Source organism: Cheilinus undulatus, linkage group 14 (assembly GCF_018320785.1).
Source record: "Cheilinus undulatus linkage group 14, ASM1832078v1, whole genome shotgun sequence".
NCBI classification, from domain to species: Eukaryota; Metazoa; Chordata; class Actinopteri; order Labriformes; family Labridae; genus Cheilinus; species Cheilinus undulatus.
In genome coordinates this window covers 35,303,992-35,313,525 of record NC_054878.1, presented here as the reverse complement: position 1 = coordinate 35,313,525, position 9,534 = coordinate 35,303,992, and positions in this window count along the sequence as shown.

Genomic DNA, 9,534 nt, shown 5'->3' with positions numbered 1-9,534 from the left:
TGGATCAGTAGATAGATGAATGAATAGACTGATGATAGATAAATGAATTTCCGGATGGATGATGGATGGATAACAGAGAAAAGGAAAGTTGCTTTGGTTCATGGGTAAATAAATGGATGAATAAAGTAGTGGACAGAACGGTGTAAAGTTATTCAAGTATATTTAAGAAACAACACTTTGAAATGTTTAAAACACTAACATTTTAAAGGGCTTTACTGAGTGGGAAAAGAACATGTAAAGCAGTGAAAAAAAGCAAAAAAAGAGTAAAATAAAACCTAAACATTTACATCAAAAGAAACTGAGAAAAAACATGAAGCATTTACAGATGAATGAACAGACAGATGGATAGATGGATGGATGGGCAGATGGACAGATGGATGGCTACATTAATGGATGGATGGATATATGGTGGATACCTTAATGAACGGATGGATGGATGAATAGATGGATGGATGGATGGATGGATGTACAGACGGACAGATGGATGACTACATTAATGGATGGATGGATATATGGTGGATACCTTAATGAACGGATGGATGGATGGATGGACAGAAATATGGAAGGATACACTGATGGATGGATGGATGGATGGTTAAAAATTCTATGACCGGATGGATGGACAGATGGATGGATGATTGATGGATGTACAAATGGGTGAATGAATGGATAGATCTTTTTAAATATGGATCAATGGATGGATAGATGGGTGCATTGATGGATGGATGGATGCATTGCTGAACAGAGTGGTGGTACAATTGAATGAATGGGTAGATCTTTGTCCAAATGGATGGATGGATGGATGGATAGAGGGATGGAATGGCAGATAGATGGACATGTCTTCTGGAGGGATGGAATGCTGCAAGGATGGTTCTATGGACAAAAGTGTATGTATAAATAGATGGATAAACAGAAATGGATGGATGGATGGATGGATGGATGGATAGAATATGCAGTATGTCATTATGATTAAAAAAGGCCAGATGCAGGTACGTCTTCTTCTATAATATGTTCTTTTAAAGGAAATTGTAATATACAAGAAAACCTCCAGGACTGAGATATAAGAAAATCTTATTGTGAAAAAATGGTTTTATTGTAGAGTTTCACCCTAGATGAAAATGAAATTAAAATAGAAAAATAATCTTGTAACAAGAGGGAATTTAATACTTGAAGTGAACAATCTGAGTTTAAGGCCGTATTGAAAGAAGAGGACATGTGGTGAAGAACATATCTGAGAAAAACAGGCAGCAGACCTTGGGTTGAGGTTGTCTCTTCTCTTCAAATGCTGACCTCAAAACCAACAAAAAAAACGAGGTCTCGTTTATTTTTTTTGCTTTAACTATGATCTCTCAGCATTTCATATTTGAAACAATCTTGTTATCTTTCTCTGTATGTGGCACATATTGAATTTAATATAGAATATTCAGCACTTAAAACAGTTGGTGACCATGGTGTAATATATTAACAAGTAAGTTGAGATGTGGTGGCAATAATCAACAATACAAAATAAATACACGTATGTGAGCCACATGTCTCTTTGAGTGTCTTATTTATTTCACCTGTCACCTCTGGGGATGTTTGTCATAATCTTTATAACAGCCAGCAACAGTTTAAATCTCATTCCTCATGCTGTCTTTATTGTAAACAGGAGGAATCACAGTAAGTAGACTTTTTAGTTTCTTTCCTTGTTTTTGTGGTGCACTGGACGACTAAAGTGGATTGTCAGGAAGTCTGTCAAAACTTTGACAGGGCTTTTGTTTAAGGGGAGCGTGGGTTTGTGTTACATACACCAAAATTCACAAGAGATCCAAGAAAAGTGCCTGAAAAAGTAGCTCCAGTCTTTGATGTCACTGTAAGAAGATAATTATGGTTATTAATGGAAACATGCTGAAAAATATGTTGGAGATTAGCCTTTGGGAGAAATAAACATTAGACTCCATAATTTATCTGTTTGTCCTTTGGCCTTGAACGATTCACTGATGTTTTCTTCATAGTCATGTCTGACTTTATGATGTTAAAATATTTATAAAGAGTGTGTTCATGTGTATTGGTGAGTAGGAGTAAACTTGGCCTCGGTTCTGCTTTTGTTTATGTGCTTCCAACGCACCGTGGTAGTGGGTTGAACTAAACCGTGAAAGAAAAGAAAGGAAAGGGAGTAAAGAGGAGAGTTAAATGGTCTCATTTTTCACTCTGAAAAAAAAAAAATCTCCTCAAAAAGAAAAGAAAAATGAGCAGGCAGGAGAACGATAAGACTGAGGAAGGACAAACACAAGAAAAGTGAATCACAGTTGAGTTAAAGAAGGTCAACAGAAACAAAGAGGAAGTGGGAGAGAGAAAATTAAAGTTTTCAGTGTTTTTTTTTGTGATGTGATTACAGATGATTCAGGCATGTGTGGGAAAGCTGAGTTAGTCACTTATTAAGCATGTAACACGCCACAAGAGAAACCCCACAAGAAGTAATCAAGATTTTTTTTTTACAAGCATAATAATTTGATAGTTTTATTTGTGAAAAGAAAGTTATTGATAGAGGGAGGGGAGAAGACAGTAAAATCAACATGACACAACAAGAAACCTGACTCCAACTATAATGACCTTTACCAACCCATAGCAGCTGACCCTTTGTCATGCCATGCCCTATTAGATAACTATTACATGGTATGACAGAGTTCCCTGTCACCAGGCTCCTTTTGTCATTATTTGTGAGAGATGCTTTTGCTTTCTTACAGTAGCTGGCGCATTAGCAAAAACGTGTAATACACCTTTACATATGTAGAGGGGCAGACCCTGATTTTACATGTGAGATCTGAAGCAAATCAGAAGTTTCATGTAAGAGTTAGAGTGACTTCCTGTGAAATGGCATAACAACAAATTGCTTGCCAACAAGGAAGTGTCCTAGTTGTGTCACTTTCTGTTGCCAGTAGGGGTGCTGCATCAAAACAATTTAACATTTGAATATGTAAATTTAAAGGCAATCAGGTGTTTGGTATGAAAGTTACATATACTTCCTGTCAGATTGGCGGGATATTGAAATGTTCGTCATCGCCAGTTGGACATCCTTCAATGAAACATATCTGTGTTGTGGCCAGTTATCGAGGCCTTTCTTTCAAATCAGAGCTCAATAGGTAAAGCACAATAAGAGGAATGAAGATATGACCCATACGTGTCACTTCCAGTTACCACTAGGGGGCACTGTGATGAGATAATTGCATGTGGGAGTGTTCAGTGTGATACTGTTCTCTTGAGAGAAAGAGCAGAAGATCACAGAATAATATTTATATGAGTTATAATAGGTTAAAGTAATCTGGCACATCAAATGCCTTATTTTGAAATTGAGATGAAGCTGGTCGACTTCCTGTTTGGATTTAGGCATGGGTCCAGATGCTTTTTTTGTAGGTCTTGTGATGACCCATTTGCAGACCAAAATTTATAAGCCTAGGCTGAATGGTGTGTGGGGGCTGAATATTTAAAGGGAAAATTGAAAAAAATCAGAGGAGCAAGTGTTCAATTACCAGAAGAGGGCGCTGTGACAAAGTAATGATATTGATGTATAAATGCATTCATGATCAAAGCGTGATCATCCCTGGGAAATTTGGTGATTATTGACATAAGCATTTAAAAGTTACAAGGCCTTATTGGTGTTTTCACTGCAACAAAATTTAAGAAAAAATTAAGCTTTGGCTCCAGTCACGGCCCCATCCTATGGTGAAAACTCACAGTTCACACAACTTTAGATCTCTAGGTTGTCCAGTATAAGCAAAAAAATTCTGGCCCCCATTCCAAAGTAATTTAATAGCCCTGCAGTAGGGTTTATAAGGATAACTTTAAATCTTTAAAATTTTGGTTAAATCATTTTAATATTACCAATGTCAGTTTATTACAATGCTGCTTGAGGGGATTAATTTAGTGATTGTGTCTTATAGCTGTGAGTGTGTTTGCTCGGAGGAGAGAATCAGGGCGGGTGGCTCTAACTGATCTGCCTTTATGAGGCACACCTGTGGAGATGCTGGAAGGCTTTGGGTAACGTGTGCCATGAGAGGAGGACGTCCAGATACAAGCTACTAGAGACAAATGAAGGCTAATCTGACACGGATTCGAGGGCTGGCTGGAAATGACTGCTAACGTTGGTCTGAGTGACCTACAGCAACCAGCGTTCAGCCAGCTGGTCGCCATTGGAGTGGACTTGGCTAATAAGTCACCCACACAGACAGAGGGAGTTTTACCCACCCCCCTGGGTGAGAGGTGGGGGTACACCCTGAACTGGTTGCCAGTCAATTGCAGGGTTGACATATAGAGACAACCAGGCATGCTCACACTCACGGCCAATTACCAATTAACCTAACAAGAACCTGGAGAGAACTCACATGTACATGGGGAGAACCTGCAAGAACACACAGAAAGGCCCTGAAGCGGGAAGCAAACCAGTGGTCTTTTTGGTGTGAGGCAACAGCACTAACCCCTAACCCCAACTCAAACACTAAAATGCAACATGTAGGGAGAGGTACTGGATTATGGGGTCACTTGCTCTGGAGTTTGAAAACTAGAACTGGGGTTAGTGGAATATTACACGGGAATAACAATACACTAACTGACATGCAAGTTTGTTCCTACGGAGGATGAGAGATGATTGATTGTTTACTTTCTTTTTGTCTGTATAACCTGACAGATTTAATCTCTCGCTGCTAAAACTGTGCTCCTTTGCTTCAATGTTTTTAATGTTGCTTATTTATTTTTACCTTATGTTCTTTTTAATTGGTGTGCGTTTTATTTGATTTTATAATGTAAAGCACTTTGTAACAGTGTTTTGAAAGGTGCTATATAGATAAAATTATTATTATTAATTATTAAGGTTCAATTGGTTATGACCAAAGCACACCCAATGTGTAATGATGCCGCCTAATTCATCCCCTTTGTGCTTTGACACACTGAGCTTCACAAGCCCCAAATCATTGCATGCCATGCTCTTTAGACAGTATACCTTACACCAGGGGTGTCAAACTCGAGGCCCAGGAGCCAAATCTGGCCCACAGTTCAGTTACACCCAGCTGGCAAGATATTAGTATTTGATCATAAATGGCCCAGCGGTATGAGGTCTGAAGATTTCATCAAGTATAAAAATGTAAAATTAACCTTGAGGATTTAAAATATTCCTGTTTAGTTGTATAATTTGATGAAGTAAAGACAAAAAATAATTAGATAAAAAGTCAGGAATGTAGGAAAATTTTGAATCTCACAATTGTGACTCAGACTTATAATTTGACTTTTTATCCCATATTCTGACTTTTTAGATTCACATTTGTAAATTTCAAGTCATATTTTGACCCTTAACACTCCCAACTTTGGGACTTTAAATCCCATATTTTGACCTGTTAGACTCACAATTAAAATTTAAACTCATTTTTTGACCTTTTCAACTCATTATTTGTCATTTAATTAAATGTTTTACATATCATTGTGTAGGCTACCCTATCCTTTTCATATACCTGGAACCTAAATTTGTGGTGATAAATGTTTTTATTTACTGTATTTGTTTTAAACAAGCCATGCCTTCTGCACTGTGAACAACACTAACAGCGCTGAACAGGTGTACCTTTGGCTGGCAGCTTGATATTAAGGCTGTGCATATGATTACTGAGTTGTCTCAAAGTGTCTAATGACAACAATGCCTTGCCCTTTTAAATCATCTGATATACCTATCATGGTTCAGTATTTTTAGGGCTTATTGGCTTTGATTTGACTGAGTGTAGGCTGTGTTGTTTCATGTCATCTGGGGTCAGGTTAAAAGGTTGTTTCAGTCACTCCCACAGGAGCCAATTATGCACAAGATACAAGCACTCAACCCACTGTGAACTGCTCTAGACTAAAGAAAACACTGTGTGACACATGGCAATCACTGTGGCTGTCCTTCAACACTGTGACCCTGGTTTAAACCCTGTGAAGGCAGCCACATACACCTGCTTTAATGCCCAGTCATATCTGAATTTAAAAGAATCTTTGATAAATATACTGAAGCATTTTCAAGCTAGTTAAATGGGGAGATTGGTACCAGTGTGCCTGTATGATGATTACCATAGGATGCTTCTGCCAGCAACCAGCTTAGCTTGGGACTGGAGGCAGCTAGCCTGGCGCTGTCCCAAAAAAACTAAATCTGCCTCCCAGCACCTCTAACGCTCACTAATTGACATATTTATATCAAATTTTTATGTATATTTAAAAAAAAAAAATTACCAATTAGAAAACAATAATCTCAAGGAGAGTGATTTCTTTACTTTGAAGGTTGAACAATATCAGATTTTATCAGAGTTTACTTATTGTTTTGAATTAAGGACTATGGGACTAATACATCTTTTCTAAACTGAAAAATGAAGCTCAGGTTTCATTCACAAATTTCTCACCATGAGGGAGAAAAGCATGCACTTCCTCATTTTGTGCTGTATGAGAAATTAAGGAATTAAACAAGAATGCTGATTTTCTGTTTCGTAAGTACTCCTTACTTGGTGCCATTGTTGGTAAACAGAGTCCTTAGTTCAAAACTAAGTACTATTGAGACATATGGTTGGTACGTTTGTCTCCGCTCCCTGGAGATGCCTAGTGTAGTCTATTGTAAGATTAAGAATTTTTCTTGCTTCGAAACGTTTTGGAAATATTTGAGATAATAAGATCTCAGCTAAAAAAAGATGTAGAACTGTGCAGAACTGTTGTGTGTGGGTGTGTTGAGTTAGTACGGCCTAGGGTACTGTCCAGGCAGGAAGTAGGGTTGCCTCAAGCCCCTGGTTGTGCTGCAGGTGTCCTAAGGGCCTGAAAACCGCCAACGGTCTCTGGGCAAATACCAGTATTACCAGAGGTGAAAAGGCCCAGGCAAAAGAGATGCTGTTGAACTAGACTGTCTGTTTTTAAAATCAATATGGAATTTCAAAGCAAAAATTCTACATATTGTTTTCTTGAAACTGTGAAAATTGTGTTGAAACTTGACAATTTGTTAATGAATGGTTAAAAAGCAAGATGCTATTTTGGGGCTGTCATGATATCACAATATCAGACTTTGATATATGGAAGAAACATTTAAACATATAGATTAAACTGCCTTTTACAGCAAGAAATATAAGGATCCCTGATGGGGCTGTTTGAGTCTTAACCCTCTGAGAAGGATGTTGTCGTATTCAACAAGAAGTGACATAGGTTATGAAAAGTTGAATACATTTTGAACCATAAATTGTAACCTCTTTTTTCCCCCTCTAGAAGCAGGCCATTGTGCTGTTCTAATGTCGCTATCCATGCCTCTGTAGCCCTTGTAGAAGCATTTTTTTGTGAGCCTGGAACTTCAGTGACTTTCCAGGTTATTTAAAGATTAAATCCACACCAGTAAATTCAATATTGAACATCTTTTATGCTTTTATAATCCATTTTTTAATTGTTTCTGCCTCCTGTGCCTAATGCTAGCCACCACTGTGTATAACACAATGGTTTGAGGCAGGCCTAGGCAACCAATGGCAGGCTGTTTTATCGGCTTACCATGCTTTCCAAATTTCTTATGGCTTTACACTTGGAGAAAGAGACACAGAGAGGCCGTGATGTGTCCCTGTGTCACTGCAGACAGGAACTGCTTTGAATAATGGCACAGAGTCAATACAAAACAAGCACAAGCACAATATTTTGAAGATTTTTGTCACAGAATGATTATTTGGAGTGAACTTAATCACAACAGGTTAGCACTGACGCAATTTGTGCACTTCTGCTTTGCACTAACAGGAAGTGACAACGGTTTAATTGTTGACAGCCCTAGTTAAAACACATTACAGCACATGAAAATCTTATGGTGTTTAACAGATGTTGATTAAACTAAGGACGTCCACTTTAAGACTGACAAAACCATTACATCTCAGGTTGTTCTTCAGGTGGATCAGTTTGGCTGTGTCACTTCCTGGCATGACCTTTGTGGCCTTAACATGCTGAATCCACCAGACTCAAGGTCAAAGCAGCACCATAGATCTACCACTCTAAATCTGGCTTTATCAGGTTTATCTAAATCCAAACTCTGACCTTCCGCTGGTCAAACAACTCAAAATAGCTTCAAATATTTGGGTCACATTGATGCTGCTTTTATCAATCTCCATAACCATCTGAGCTCCATCTTTATCAGTGGGGTCTTTACCACCAGAGGCACAGGGTGCTTTCCTAGACAACCTCACCTGTCAGACAAAGCAAATCAAACAAAACAAAAAGAAGAGATTTAGAGGTGAGAAAAAAGGGCGATATGGGTGGAGATAGACGTGAGAGAAAGGCGGATGGAGATCATGAGGTGAAGATGGAGACAAAGATGGCCGGTGAGAAAGAGAAGGAGAGGTAGCGTGGTAAAGTGAATTAGCTTCAGTGGATAAGGAGCTCTGTGCTGACTGCCAACTTTGCTAATCCTTCTCGCATCTGGCTGGCGAGGACACTATATAAATGTATGTGTATTTCCATGAGTGGGAGTGCGATTGTAGGGCAGCGTGCATGTGAAAGTCTGCAGATCAGTTCGGCTCTGCTCAAACGGCCATGCTCGGGTCTGTATACACTCCGTGGGTGTGTGCATGTGAATGTATGCATGTGTAAGTCATACAGTAAACGTGTGTATGTGCCTCCCACAGCTTCAGGCTGCTTTCAGAGTGATAAAATTTTCACAGTGAAACCCAGCCAGCCGCCCCTCTGGAGCTTTATTGGCTTAGTTTAGTGAATTGTTTCTATGGGTAAACACCACATCTCTTTTAGACTTTTGTTTTCATAACTCCTAGATGAAAAGGTTATAAATCCAAAGACAATATTGATAAAAATGTACTTTCATTTCTGTGTAGGATGGGGGATTTTTGGCATAGAGAGTGATGAACTATCATGGAGAGGAAACTAAGTTTTAAGGGCTAAAATGTTGGAAAGCAATCAGTCAATATGTTGAATAAAACACCAAAACACACATGGAATATGATCAATTATAATACAAGGAATAATAAATACCAATAACTGATTACATTTTTAAAGGTATGCAGTGATAACAGTTATCTTATGTTTCCAAAATTCCTTTCCAAAAAAAGAAAAGCAGCTCAGGTTTTTCAACAGGAGGAAAAAATAGCATTTCTTTAGTTAATTTCCTGAATAGCCAGCAGCTTTGCATTGTGGGTTCTGACAGGCTTCAGATGTTGCAAGTCCGTGAAATGTTATGTCAGCTGGAGGACCTTGAAATTGGAGCAAATGGGAGGAGGTCAGGAGCTCGGGCTCACATCCCAGCTGCTGGGAATTTAGCTGAAGTTACATTTTCATGAGGTCAGAGACAAGAGTGTTACAGGTCAGATATGCCTAATTAGACTATTAGACTATTTTGCACAGGGAAGGTCCACTATCTGCATTCATGTATTTTTTTTTCTTTTTTAGCTAATGTACTTAGGAAATATTTCGGATTAATATGGCCAGGAAACTCTTCTGTCCTCCCGTGCCTATAAGAAGTATCCACCTCCTTGGATGTTTTACATTTTTATTGATTTTATCAACCCGACCAAATCAAAACTC